Genomic DNA, 12948 nt, shown 5'->3' with positions numbered 1-12948 from the left:
CTCCTACAGAACAGGAGGAACATTGCACTGACACAGATTCACTCCACTAAAATCAGTGGGTCAGCTGGGCTTTCTGTACCTCTCTGACGACCCACAGTCTGGCGTTTTGCAGACTGTTGGGCAAATAATGCAAGAAAGACTGTTCTCAAACCAGAAAGAAGGTTTGGGCTGCATAGGCTTCATGGACATCTACTATTCTGCACAGACACTGGAAAATGTAAGTCATTGTTCATAGCAGGGAAAGATCACAGAGGACTGTCTTGAGAGGCAGTAGAAGACTATTAGGAGCAAATGATTTGTTCTTTGTCTATGGGTTATGCTTGCAGAATAAGAAGCAGGAATGAGTCCTGCTACAAAACCTGTTAAAGTGGGGAGTGGGGAACATGTTGTGTGGAGAACAGCTCTGTGTTCTTGTCATGGTTTGAGATAGTCCCAAAATCCAATTCCCTAGCTCCATTCCCCCTCCCACATCTCAACCTAATGTGAGAGAGGTTTTTCCAGACAAAACACACCAGACTCCAAAGTGGGGGAAAGGGAAATATATTACAATGACTGTACAAATAAATACCATATCACATTATACACATGATCACAAACTATCTCTACCATGACATATAGTATTTACAATGATCAGATCTCTTCTCCCCTCCAAATAAAAGTCCAGGAGGGAAAAAAGGACAGATCCCTTCCAGTCCTTAAACAGCAGCATCTTCTGAGGCAGCAGGTTTCTTCTTCTCATGCATGCAGCAGCTGATAGCTGGCTTTCTGCCAGCATCCACGAGGGAGGTATTCAAGCTCCCCCGGCCCCATCGCCTCACAACCGAGGGGTCTTCCGTGGACTTCGTAACCCCAGACAAGGTCGTTTCACCATGTCATATCACGAAGACACAGGGGGGTCTTCGTGACGGTCTGGTATCTCCAGGAGATTCAAGCTCCTTGCAGGGCCTCTGTGCCCTGTCTCTCAGGCTGCCGCCGTGGCAGCAGTGCAAGGGGGGGGAAGCCAAGGTCGCCCCCCCCACATTCCATCTGGCCGTCCCGGTCCAGCTGCGGGACGCTCCGAGCTTCTCAGCTCCTCTCTCTCCGGTGCTGCATGTCTAAAACTGCTCTCCAAAATAGGAGTCCATGTCCCTCTTCTCCAAGAGGGATCTCAAGGGAGTTTTGGGGGAGTGTGGTACAGTCTTACCCCCAAGAACTCTGTAGCTCTCAGGTGCTGGCTCTCCTTTCCTCGGCTCTCCTTCCAGGAGTCCTTTCTCTGGTGCTGCATGTTGCTCCTGCTGCTCCTTCAGTTCAGGTTCTTATCTCTGGCTCTCTGCCACCGTTTCTCTGGTCAGTGTCGGCTGCTGCTCTGTGCCCATGGAGAAAACATCTCCCGGCATACTACAGGCACCTAGCCCAGCTTTATGCTGTTCCAGGTCCCTGCAGCCCCCAGCCAGGGCTGGGAGGGGGGCCAGAGGGCCCAAGGGGCTCAGAGCCCCTACCTCGTGGCTCTACAACATGGCCACCTCTCCTACAACAACCAAAACTACAGCTCTTCTTTTCCGGTCTGGTTGTGGTATGTTTACATTTCTGCAGGAGCGCCCATTGGGCAGAACTTCAAAACTTCCAGGGGTTTCCACCCCTTGGGGTCTACCACTTCTCTTAGCCTCTGGGGAAAACAAGGTTCAAACCACTACAGTTCTCTGGACCACTTAACCTAAAAATGGACTAGTTCATCTGGAAATGGAATAGCTAACCTGGAGGTTTCTACTTCCATCTCTAATGTCTTTGGCTTCCAGGAAAGGACTGGGGCATACCTCAAGAGTGTGCAATCCCATGGGAGTAGATTTGTTGATTTGATGGAGGCCAGCCTGGGATTGTTGTTTCAGTCTTCAAAGATGAAGAGCCTGAAGATACTTTGAGAATCACTGCCAATGTCAAGGCAAATTGGAAATATTCTCTGAGCAAGAATTTTCTTGGTAGCAACAACAGGAGGGAGTGAAGCTAGAAGGCACTGTCAGCCAACTGGCAGGTAGTTCATGGGTGTCAAATCCTTTAATCCAACCTTTTAAAGCCCATCAAAAGATTTTACAGTGAGTGTATAAATGCCTCATGAAATACAAGGCTGCTGGAAATTATTGAGGGCAAGAGCCAAACATAATTCAGAAAGAAATTGGACATCGTCATGGAAAAGGAGAATTTACGGAACAATGAAGTATTTTTTGGAAAGCCTTTCTGTTATGATGCATAAACTAGATTCACACTAACAACGGTGCAGAAGAAATATAATTCATAATTACTCTCCTACTTTCATCTGTCTGTAATGGGAGCCAGGGCACCAGAATTGTGTTCAGCAGAGCAATTCCTATTTCCAGTTTTGGGCTCTTACTCTTTATTCAGAGCTCAACCATTGACCCATCTTCCTGTCACAAACTGATTAAACACAGTCAGAAGGATTGCCTGCAATATACAGCAGTCAGTGGAAAAGAAAAGAGAACTGGAGGGTATAAAACAAGTAGCCTTTTACTAGTGACTTCACTGTGAAGGAGCTGGAAGTCACAGCAGGGCAGTGGCACATGTCAGGATAGTCCAGAGGAAAGACATGGAAATGGCTGGGGAGCTCCGTCAAGAAAAAGTGCCTGCAGCCTTCCCTTGACCTGAGCATTGAATCCTTTCTCCAAGTGTGTAAAGGCAGACTCCCAGGGTGGGCTTGGGATCATAGGCACAGCATCACCTCACTGTGCACAGGATCCACTCCAAACCTTATTCCTAATGCCTCTACCCCTCATAGTTCTATCTCAGCATTGCCTGACATGAAAGCCTATAGAGAGGACTAGCTTGTAGGAGGCAGGACATGCTGCCTGTCTCTCTGAGTGAAGGGAGCAGGCTCTTTCTCATCACCAAGAAAGGAATAGGCTTGGTCTCAACCTCTTCCATGTGCTGGATTAAAACTATGGTTTTAATAAAACCAAGGAGGAAAGGAAAGAGGAGGAATGGTCAAACAGAGTTTGGGGTGTGGAGGTCGTGGTTATCTTTTGTTTGTAAGTTCAGTGTCTTGTGCATGAAGAGAAGTGGCACAGCATGGTAGAAAGAGGTGCTGGAGAGAGTTGGTCCATAACATCAGAGCTGGGCCACAAGGGTGCCTGTGGCTGGCCCATGCCTCAAGTGACAGCTTTGCCATCTCCCACACTGGCCAGGACTCTCCAAGGCTGCAGCCAGGGCGAAAGGAAAAGTTTTAACAAAGGGGTAGATCTTTCCTCATCAGCTGGGAAGGGTGAATCGATCTACTCTACACTTCATCAGAAAACTGTTTTGCAAAGCTTGTGTACTCAGGTGATGAAGAACTGCACTTGGCAGATAGCAAATGCACATCACATCCTGTAAATCTTTCCTAAAAGGGCATCAAAAATTAATCACTCAGCTGAAGTTCTTAATTTTTTTTTTAGAACATCATTTATCAGTTTAATTTAATGTTACTTCAGTTGCTAAGGAGCTATGATTGCAAACCTCCACCAAACAGGAATTTTGAACACTGATGTCTGGTCATCTAATTGGAAAATATTACAAAAATCAAGCTGAAGTCTGCCCTCTCTAACCACACTGCACTCTGAGACAGGGAAATGTTCTCTATTATATATAATAACACTGTTTATTAGTCAAGACCTGTAACTGTAGGAGAGAACAGCAAAATCACAAAAGGCTCAATAGAAGTGACTTGCAAATTAATCTCATTACTCTTGAAATTGAACTGCTTTCCATGCTCCTGGCAGAGATACCTCAAGGATACTGAAATTGCCCGTGTATTGCATTTCATATCATGATTGCTCTGCTTTACACAATAATGTACTAAGTCTCCATCAGACCAGTGATGGGAAGGGGGATGTTTACTTAGTGATGTGTGAAATGATGCCTAAAACTTCAGGAATGATTTTGGGGGAGAGGACAGCAAGGGGAGAGCTTTACTACATTATTGTATTACCACCGACTCCAGGAATCCAGAAATTTTGCACATCTTTCAAATAATGAGCATGAAATGCGGGGGAAAAAAAAAAAAAAGGAAAGTTCAATGCTGGTTCAAATTTCTGCACAACCAAAAATGTTTCTTCATTTCAATTAAATCTTGACCTATTTTTAATCAAAAGAGCCTGCTGTGTCTTTCTGCCTCAGAAGACTGACATTGCCAGCAGGATGCTGAAATCACAGGTCCCAGCTCACTGGGGAGGGATGGAGGCTTTCCTTGGGGCAGCGTGGTGCAGTGCAGCACACAGGAGGGTCTGCTCCACGGGGGCCATGCACTGCATGCCACGTTTCTCAGAGTGTCTCTCCTCACTACCATCACTGCTGGGGACTTCCCTGGTGCCATACAGCAGGTCTCAGATGTACCAGCAAGTGGAACCATAAGAATGATTCAGGCCCTCAAGCTTCCAGCCCAGGCATGACACAGGCTGAGGTATTGCACTGAACCCACAGTGGGGTCACAAAAAGGGACCTGAGCTGGCACTAAGAGGGACAAGGCAGAGAGACAGGTCAGTAATTCTTCTAGATCAATATTTTCAAAGCAAAATATACAGTGATGTTTTGAAAAAGCTCCTGTGACATAAATAATAAATAAGTAATATAAAATCTATACACAGTCATATGCACATGACTGCATTACTGAGAGCTCTTCTTTGCTCATTAATTCCCTTGGGAGTTAGAAAATCACGGCTAAAAACAATAATTTGTATGCAGAGATAGATTGCATAGATAGATAGAATTTTCTGTTCTTATCAAGACAATAAATACTTTTTGGAAAGACCCCAACAAATTAATGCAGGCCATACTCTATAATTTTGTCTAAACAATCAGCAAAAGAGATATTTTCAAAAAGTAAGGAAATGAAAAAAGCTGATTGATTTTCATATTTGCATTTTCTTAAGTTTTAATTCTATAAGACTGTTCTCAGGACCTGGCCAATTCAGTCCTCGAATGAGTCTTCTAAAAAACTGAGTTTGTATTGCATTAGCGTGAAACAAGGGTGGGGAGTACTCGCTGGAAAAAGGGTAAAATTCCCCAAATTTGATTTTAAGAGTGCTTAGAACAATCATTACACTTTTTGGATTCATATTCAAAGCCAAAAAATTCCCAGTTTTCCCAGACAGCCTCCTGTGTGTGCCAACTGGGCAGGCGGCCCATGAGCCAGCAGCTCTGCTTGCCCTGCCATTCCCTGCTCTCACCACTGGTGATGGTGGACACAGGCAGTCCCACTTCTGTTCCAGTACTTCCACTTGTGTGTTACATCTTTAAACCACAAGACACGAGTCCTTGAGCAATAATATTTCCTCTGATATTGCATAATCTGCTCAGCATATAAAAATAGGGAAGACTAGAATAATGTCTCCCAGAAGAATAATTTTGGTGATATTGACTGATTTTAAAAAAAAGTTATTAAAAGATTAAATGTTTTCCCTGGACATTGGGAGGATGAGATGTTTCCTAACATTTGAAGTGACTTGCAATCAATATTCTCTGCTTTTTCCTGCCCTTTTGCAGCATCCCCCTGACTTTATTTCTGATCTTGAACATGGAAGATTTAATCAGTCATTGCTCCTCCTGCTTCTGGAATCCAAGTGGTTCAAAGCGCTTGTATTTACTGAATATCATTAGGCCATGGTGATGAAGCAGCTCTGCTTGTATCTTTAATCCACTCCTTGTTACAGAACAACATATGATAGAGCTGTCTTTACGTGGTAGCAGTTTATCAGGTAAAGCCCCGGGCACTGTACCAGGACAGGAAAAGGACTGATCTTCCACATTTCTCTAGGCTAATCTTAAGGGTTGATAGAAAGAGAACAACAGATGCCTTGTGAATTATTGCTTTGCATATTAAACCTTCCTTCTCTTGTTGAATGCAAGGCTGGAGTGTTCCTTATTTTGTTACAGAGACTAGCAGTAGTTGATTTTATCCATAGTACCACCAAATTTTATCTACCTCACGCCTGGAGAGTTGTTTCAGGAAGAGATGACAGATGCTACCAGCAATAACAAAACCACATGCCCTTTGGATATGTAGCTAAAATGCAAAGGACTTGCCTCGCTACTTCCAGAAGTACAAGCACACCTGGCTACAGTGGGAGAGAAAAATGAAGAGCTGCTCCCTGGGGACTTGCAGCAGCTCCCCTCCTCTGCAGGCAGGCCCATAGGAGGCCTGCAGGATTCACCAGCTCTGCTATACAGGCTGCCCATACTGCTGCTTTAGGCAGGTCTCTAGCAATCCACTAGGCTTGGATTTTCACTATGTGGAACAAGTCTGAGAGAGGACTTGTGCCATGGTTGTTCTGAGACTCTGTTCCACAGACCCGCAAAACTTCACAGTGCCAAACTCTCCATTGTTAGGGCTCATCAGGAGTTAAACTAATGATAATATATGTCATAAATACTTTTGGGAAAAACAAAACATCACCCTGCATTGCAGTGGTTGAGTCGTGCCTTGTTCTTTGTAAATATATGCTGAATATTTTGAACAAATAATGACTAAACTTCAGACTCCTCCTTTCAGGATATTCCCTGGTGACAACTTTTGCTTCACATTGAAAGAAACTGATTCTTCATTCAACAAATGAAATGTTTACCAGAATGACATATCAAGAATTATAGAATCATAGAATGATTTGGGTTGGAAGGGACCATAAAGATCAACTACTTCCAACCCCCCTGCTATGTGCAGAGACAACCTTCACTGGACTAGGTTGCTCAAAGCCCCATCCAGTCTGGCCTTGAGCACTTCTGGGAATGGGTCATCCACAACTTCTCTGGGCAACCCATGACAGTGCCTCACCACACTCACAGGGAAGAATTTCTTCCTAACATTTAATGTGAAAGGAACCAAAATCTTTGCCCCTCTACCACCAGGCAAGATGTGGCTTTAGCAGCCAGTGGAAGGAACCCACCAGCGTATCAGGCAGGAACTCCCCCGAGCCTTCCTTGCATTCCCAACAAATAGCCCCACAGTCAACATTTCCAAGTTAACCACAACCCTTGGGACTGGACCTGAGACACACAGAGCAGAGGTGTTAACCCAGAATCAGAGTCCAAACCACATGAATTCATTCACAAGCAGATGCAACATCTGTAAACTGTTTTGCCTTGAACATCGGGAATACCTATTTTGCTTTGGCAAGTAATCAATAAATGTTATCCTCACTATAGTAAAAGAACTCTTAAGCTTGTCCTTAATTTGTAGAATCGTATTTAAGGTTAAACTCATGTTTAAACAACAAGCAATTCTTCTTCTTTTAATTAAGATATGTACAGGTTCCCATATGTAGATGAAGCAATGAAGTCCTAATGAGCAGAGAGTCTAATTATGATCGTTCTGTAATTGAAATAATGGTGTGGCTCAGAATGAGACCATTACGTTGCCAGATAATGGACTAATGAGCTCCAGAGAAGTACTAAAAAAGGTCTGCAAAAGACTCTCACAATTCTTATGAGGACATGCCTGCTTGTGAACACCTCCATGTAGTATTCAAACATGTATAATGGAATATATAGTGTGATATGTCTAAAGATTTATATCAAGGTGTTGGAAATGGCTGAAGGTCAAGGGCATACCAAGAGCAATGGAATTAATTATTAATGCAAGACAGAAGAAAATAAGCCAGGCACAGCTGCGTGAAGTGATTTAGGAGACAGATTAAAAATATAAAAAGGGAAGTAAGTGGGAGTCAACACTGGGAAAATGATCAACATCCACCACAATATTGGTTCCATCAGCTGTAACCAACTCCCTCCACATTCTGGTTGATGAAATACACTAGAGTCCGATATTTTTTCTTGCCTAAATGACCAGCTCTAATCATGAGCTCTACACATTGCTGCTTTCTTCATCGTTCAGCTGGTCAGGAAAGAAAAGATAATTACAGAATGTTTGTTTAGTAATTGTCTGCTTCTATTTTGGAGTTTGTTTCTGGTGCTAACGAATGCGACTCCATTATGTCATTTATCATGTGAACAGTCAGGTTGAGGAACATTTTAAATCAGGAACTATTTTGGTTTGCATGAGAAATAACCCCACAGAACAACCGACAGCATGTGTGAGCAGAAAAATTCCATGGCTGAAAATGATAGGTTAGGTGATTTCACTGGGTAAAAAGCTTAAGGAGATATCTTTTCACCAGCAAAGCAGTGTGTTCATGAGGAAGGGAAGAGTTGTAGCCCCATATTTTTCCTCACAAGGAAGTCCAGATTTTAAGTTATTCAACTGGCTTGCTAAGTAACGTTTGTTTTCTATTACCTTTTCTTCTACCACTCATTGTAAGGGAGAGTTTTCATTTAGATCTTGGGTGTGCTAAAAATTATACTCTAAACATGACTTTAGTACAGGTAACACAGGTTGTAATTATATCTCAGCTGTGGCAAGAGCGGGAAAGTGGAGCTAAAGGGAAACACCAGCCAGACATTATGCACAGATATATCTAGAAAGTGATGGGGAGTTACAGTTATTTACAAACAACTTCCTCCCCATAAACCCACATTTGTATCCAAAACACTTAATTTTTTATGTTACTTTGTAGCATCAGGTACATAGCTTTTTCCCGACTTAATACACCCAATGCACTGCTCCTGTCCCTTAGGGTGGGATCTCACGTGTATTCCCCATCCTATGGACATGGGTCATTCTTGGTGAACCTGAACGTGGTGGCTTGGGCTCAATCAAAGGGCTACTGGGAGCAGATAACCATGTGAGAACAAACTGGAAATTTTCTCTGAGGGTATTTTTCAACCTCAAAATAATTTGCTAACTGGTTGCACAACTGTGGGTTGAGAAACCTGTCTGAAGCGACTGGTCAAGGGAAAAAACACCCATTTAATAGGGTGTCCTCCCAGTAATAGTGGAACAGAAGTTGTTTGACAATACTTTGGGTAATGTCTTGAAGGCTGTAGATGACTAATAATAGCAGAGCCTTTTTTTCCAGAAATATGAAAGTCATAAAAATGATGGTTTAGAGGGACCAAAACTATTTATAAACTGAAGAAGAATTCAGTGAAGAGTTTTGACTAAAAAGGAGTGGAGGGGAGAATTTTAATGTGCTCAAAATAGAAGTCAAATCTTAAAGAAAAAAATGCAAATCTGAAGTATTTTAAGTAGTTTTAAAAAAAGTTGAGTGGCTCAAACATGAAAGGACACCTTTTGTTTCAGATCAGATGAAGATTTTATGTTTACCAGGATAAGCAACCTTGATTTGAAATGTCCTCTAACTTCAGCCTTCTAAAGATGGGCAGAGGACTTTGGCTCACCCAGGATCTTTCATCCATGCTTTACACAGAGAAACAGTAATACAGAGAATTTTAACTGAAAAAAAATTAAAAGTTCCCAGGAGCATTGACTTCCATCACAGGGTTTATTGTTCATTTCATTTTGGCCAATTACTCTCTTCAGAAATATCTCTGGGATATTAAGAAGACTAAGTGTTAAACCTGGGAGGTCGTTTCACTTGCAGCCTGTCGAGTACGTCTTTACATTGCTGGTTAACGACTTGTGAACTTCATTGTCAGATGCTGCTCTGCTACTTTGCATCTCCCAGTTGGTGGCTCTCTGCCATGAGCAGAGCAACTGCCGGGGCTCGAGAGTGCCTCTCGCCCTTGTGAAATTCAAGTTCATTCTTTTTCTGCTCCCCTCGCTTTCTCCCTGCAAATTTATGACTTGCTAACAAATGTGTTGCTCTTGATTCCCTCCTCTTCAGTGATCTTTAAGATCTCTCATTTCATAAGGAAGAGGCAGGTGGGTGATCTGCTTCAAAAAAAAAAAAAAAAAAAAAAGAGTTTCCATAAGCATGGCTTGTGTCTTAAGGCTGCCTATATATCTGTCCAATTTCCAGTGACTTAATTCAGTCTTTTTTTGTCAAATTACATAGCAGTAATTAACTGCCCTAACCAAAATATTTTTCTCAAGGTGCCCACATTCCTGTGAGAGCCGTAGGTTGTAGCCACACATGCAGGCAGCATCCTTTCATTATTCTTCACACAAATTGAATACTTCCTCTGCTGCCCTTTATAGCTCTTCTCCAAACACTATCCACAATTAATGGAATATTCCTATAGCTCACCTATTCCTTCAAAAACCTCTGTTCAAGCTTGTTATGTCCTGGGAGGCTAAAAGTATTTTTTTGCACCTTTGCAAATTTTGGCTCAATCCCTCTTCCTGCCTCTGGGAAGAAAATAACTTTTAAAGCCTTCTGATTTTCCCTTGAAGACGGATGAGGAAACTCAGGACTAGAAGTTACCAGGAGCATTCCTGAGCCTTGCCCTCTGCTTTCACAGACTCATGATGACATTTATAATCATACTGATTTCCATTTAAAAACTGATTGATCTGTTAGGCTTGTTTATCCTCCTTGCATCTGCCAGGAGACTGCTCCAGAAACTTTCCTCTCTGGCACTTCAGGAGGTAATGATGAACAGGTGGGGTGGGCCTTTAGCAGAAGCCACCCACATCCGAGCAGCACCATGGCTGTGACTCAGTGCCAGCAAGGCCAGCATTGTCCCCCTGCTCCTGTCACCAGAGCTGGTCCCCTGCGGCGGCACGGGGCTGCATTGTGCTGATCTGGCATCTGGGAAATCAATAGCCCTCGGGGTGGAAGGAATTACAGCACGTTTCCAGTAATTGTGCAAATGCGAATTTATTACTCCAAAATCTTCTCTAATATAAATCCAGTGAGGTCAATGGAGTTAGAGCAAAACTGGCCATTCTGCTTCATCTGTTACGCTTGTTTTTATAAAGATGGATAGCAGCTGTTAAGAGAAAGGAACTTTCAAATGCCTGGAAACACACTAACCTGGGAAATGAGCTGCAAGGATGCCAGGAATCACTCTTTGTGCAGATGGGTATTTTGCCCAACCACAGCAATCAGCATTGCCAAAAGCCTTCACCATCATGAACTGCTACAGCTCCATCAGAAGCACTGATTAACAGGAGCAGAGGGTCCTGCCTTTTGGTTAAAACATGCCAGCTTGTTTTAACAGGGAGGAATTCCCAATTTTGGCAAGTAACATCATCTCCCTACATCAAGGTCTTGCTAACCTGCAGCTGCCCTTTTCAGGGATTGTGTAAGGTTTTCTGCAGTTTCTGGAGTTTGCTCCTAAAATCTTCTGTTGCTTTTGCAACCTTTTTAAGAGTTACACAAAAGAACTGTTTTCCTTAAGCAATCCTTAGCTTGTGCACAGATAAACCCAGAGTGTAAAGGTTAATGTTGCCTCGTCACTGCTGAAAGCCATTCTGCAGAATGATCTTGTATCTTTAGGGGGAGAAGTAAACTGTTACTGATTATAATAATAAGATTTTGGAATATGTTTCTGGAATTTTTTTAATTCACCAGATATGATGCTCTCTTTTTTTCCATAGCCATTGTGGTTTATCATCAGACAGTTACCCATAAAAGTTGGGGTTTGTTCAGAAAAAAAGACTACTGAAAAACTATTAAAGCATCAAAACATCTGTATAAACTTCTGTCAAGACATGAAGAGCTTTTACAAATAGCTAGGATAAAAATATGATGTATTAAGGCTTTTCTTTCTTCCTTAAGGTCTTTTAATTGTCTCTCAGGAAAGTGTGTTACTTCAATGCCTTTTCCCATTTGCAATGGTGTCAGCAAACCATCAGCCAGAGAAGCCAGGTGTCTGAAATCATCTCCAGAGACCACTCTGTGTAGAAATACCCAGCAGTAGGGAATTGCCTCGATGACCAAGGCTGTATTCAGCCCATCTAGCTTTATTAATCTGCTGACAGCCTGCCACTTCCCACTGGCATCAGTGAGCAAGCGAGGTAAGCTGCAGCTTAATTAATGGCCAGGCTCGATGCCTTCTTCAAAGACTGACTGAGACAGACACTGGTCTTGCCCAGCTGAAATGCCAACCCAGTTTAAGTGTTCCTGCAACCTCCATGGTCAGGCAATTTATACAAATGTGGTATGTTTGAATACATTGTGCAGAAGGATGTTCGGACATCCTAAACACAAACCGTGTGCAACGTATGTACTTTGTGGGTCAGATATCTGCCAAAAGTCAAAGCCTTTAGCAGGATGAGAAGATATTCCTCTCCATCGCTGATTTGAAATAGCTTTAGCTTGTATGAAACACAGACTCATAGGACTGGAAATATCTCTGGCCTTAGGCTGTATCAAAACATGTGTGACAGAGATTTGAATGGACTTAGATGCAAGTCATGTAAGGTCAAGTTTCCATTTAAGAACCATTTGCATTAGCAGCCCTACCACTGTGTAACACAGAGGAAGAGACACTAACAATATTTAGCAGGTTAACATGGACAACAGCTATTTGCCACATCCTCAGGAATAAACAGAGATGAACTCATAATGAAGCTGTGCTTCTAATCCCTCCTCGTTGTGCAGGGTTTTTATAGAGGTTCACACAACATGCCTCACTGGGAGTGAGAGTTGAGATCTAGTTTGGATGTACTCAGTATGGCAGAGAATACACAATCTGTGTCAGTCAAGCTCACCCGACACAGATACAATGGCAATTCCTCATGCATTTGGTGAATGAGCAGTTCATACCTGCCTGAAAGCCATGCCAGCATGTTCAGCCAGGCTCAGGTTCCTTGTTGAAAAATGGTCCCAGCAGAAAATATTCAGCCCTTACACCCATGTGGGGGTAACCTCAGCTCCCTTGACAGAAGCAGATGGGAGGTCCATGTGCTGCTATGTCAGAAATGTCTGTCATTCTCCCGTTTCTCCTCTGTCCTGTGTCTTAGGTTATCAGGCGTGCTCCTCTTGATGCCAGTTAAAACGTAGGTGTCAAACACAGAAGGCACGTTCATTTATAACTACACAGACTATAATTGTATGTAGTCTAGGGCTTGTTTCCCGAACTAGGAAGAAGGAAAAATGGGTTAGGTGGGTGTGAGTAAAGTAGCAAGCAAGAACATGTTTTCTAGACGTTATGAAACTACCTTGATCTCCCAGTGTCAGAAAT

The sequence above is a fragment of the Pipra filicauda genome, unplaced genomic scaffold (genome assembly GCF_003945595.2).
Source record: "Pipra filicauda isolate LSUMZ 115617 unplaced genomic scaffold, ASM394559v2 scaffold98_size3848907_pilon, whole genome shotgun sequence".
In the NCBI taxonomy this organism is placed as follows: Eukaryota; Metazoa; Chordata; class Aves; order Passeriformes; family Pipridae; genus Pipra; species Pipra filicauda.
This window is presented reverse-complemented; position numbering follows the sequence as displayed.